A 2,544-nucleotide genomic window follows, 5' to 3' on the forward strand; every position below is an offset into this window, starting at 1 on the left:
TTTTTTTTTCGAATAACTTGAATAACATTTAGTGGTTGACTCTAACATATTTATTAATGTTAAATAAAAGAGCACTTTATTCCTTTATTCTATGAATAATCCCATCAGAATCAATATTACTATTCAAAAGTAAAATAATGCTTAAATAAGAAGTTAGACTACAGCCTCTATTTTTAAAGTTCTTATTGTTTTGATAATTGCCTAGCATGTTTGTAAGATTACTGCTAGAAGGATGCTGCTCCATGTAACTTACTAACTTTGAGATTATAAATGCTGTTACTACAAATACTTTTCCAGCAGCCAGGTTGTCTTGTCATAAGTAAGACAGAATAGCCAGAGAATTCCTGTAGCTAGCACAGCATGTGTAAATACATACATACACATAAAATTCTGAACAGCAAACTGGCTCTGAAATTCCATTCTGAAGGTCATGTATAAGGACATTTTTGTTACGCACTATTGGAAATTTCCTCTTTTATTTTAGACCTGGAATAATTACATCATCTTTTTACAGAGAATTTTCCAAATAAATCATGATTCTACCTTATGATTTTTCCCATAGTAAGGATATTTCCTGTTGAAAACTTAAGCTTTTATGGTAAACCCTAAAGCTATGATATGTGGAATTGAACATTTTCAAATAAAACATATTGTTCATAGGTGACGGCCAATTTGTGAAGCATTTCACTGCTAGAACTGTGGCAATGTTAGGTAAAAGGGAACACAGAAAACTGAGCACTGAACTGATTCTTTGCAGCTGTATCACTGACAAGGGTGAAGATGAGGCCAACTTGGACCACGAAAAAGGTACTGAACAGCTTGTACTCAAATCTGGTTTTGCTGCTGTGTCACTGTGCAGTGAAATTCCTATATTAAAAACAGTACACACTTCTTCTTCTGATTCTTATATCTTTTCACTGCTTTTCTCCAAATTTTTAATAAACTAGAAGAAAACAAACAACCTGACCAGAGAACAGAAAACAAACAACCTGACCAGAAAACAATCCTTGCTTTTGTTGGTTCAATTTTTAGTACAGTTTTGCTTACTAAAAAATCTCATTAGTTTAAAATAATTAAAATAAAAACAAATACTTGCATTTCAGCTGAATGTAAGAAACTGCTTTTTATTAAGATTATTTTCTAAGCTATTCTGAGCTTTTAACATGCACCTCTTAAACTGAATTGATAACAGAAAGGACTAATTTGCGCAGGTACTTGATAGGAATGCTTTTACAAGATTTTTCTCTCAAGAATGATGAAATTTTGCATAACAAAAAATTTTAAAATGGAATTTTAAAACTATAAATTGATTGATAATAGCAACATGAGCATGCAGTATCTCACATCCCTTTGTCGTGAAATAACCTTAAGATTCTGTGATCAAGTTTGACATATTATTTGGACACATGCAGTTTAGACATATACATGCATCCATTAGTAGGAATAATCATAGCACTGGTTAATATCTGCATCTACTGCAGAGCTAAGCCAATGGCTTGCTCTCTGCTTTCATTGCTCCATGAATCTGTTATATATCGCTAGTTAAACCACTTAAACTGATAAAATACCAGCTTCAATAGCAGTGCAGTAGCCAGCAGCAAAAAAGAAGTTGTTGCCCTGTGCTACCAGAGTTGCACTTTTCACTCCAGTACACCATTATAGACACACTTCCCTGCTAGAACTTAAAAGCACACCTATGCACTGATTGACCTTTGGATTGTCAATATGCCCAATGATAGCTACGTTCATGAGAGAAGTGGTGTAGGAAACACAACAGAAGTGATGCTCTGATAAGCAGAAGAAGGGAAAAAATGGTATCTCCTGTGGATTGCCCAAATCTGATTTAAGAAACTCAGCAGTATCATAGTAGCTACTGCATGTAGAACAATCATTCTCAGAAACTTTAGAAAAAAAGGTATATTCCTCTCCATTCTACATTACTGATTAGAAATGAAGAAATTGATTGAATAACCTTCTATTCTTCATCAGGCTGGAAACGCTCCTCTTTCCTCTGGAAAGCTCTAATCAGGAACTTATCGTAGAGCTCCGAATGGGCAAGGTGAAAAATCTCTTTATTGTCAACCCAGTTTAGTGCATTATATCACAAGATTATTCACCAGTAGTTCAGAAAGTGTACACCTCAAAAACAAACAGATTCCAAGAAGACTAAAGCTGAGTATTAAGTTTACAAAGTATTATAGGAGTAACAGGTAAAACAAGAGGTGGCACCAGCCTGATTCCACAAAGCAATGTAAGCTTCTTCACTTTTAACACTGACTTTATGTGATAGATTTCCTAATAATCAGCAATAAAGACACTTGATTTCACAGAACCTATTCATCTAATTTTTGCTCTTCCTCTTGCTAAAGCTTTATCTTTTTTAACACTATGGTAGAGGGAGAATGTTTCCAGAATAGAGAAAGATAAGAAAACAGGAGTGCAAAAATATCAGTGCCCCAATCAGGAGATACACTTCCTTTTGTGAACTGAAGTAGAAGTTGTGCAAGTGAATATAATTCTGAATATATATATATATATATATAT

General features: G+C 33.9%; 1 protein-coding gene across 1 annotated transcript in view; it reads right to left on the reverse strand.

Annotated features, from left to right (window-relative positions):
• LOC100546990 (fibrillin-2) overlaps positions 1 to 2,544 on the reverse strand; it is a 198,981-nt gene that overhangs the window by 94,704 nt on the left and 101,733 nt on the right. The window lies entirely within an intron of this gene.

The sequence above is a fragment of the Meleagris gallopavo genome, chromosome Z, assembly GCF_000146605.3.
Source record: "Meleagris gallopavo isolate NT-WF06-2002-E0010 breed Aviagen turkey brand Nicholas breeding stock chromosome Z, Turkey_5.1, whole genome shotgun sequence".
NCBI lineage: Eukaryota > Metazoa > Chordata > Aves > Galliformes > Phasianidae > Meleagris > Meleagris gallopavo.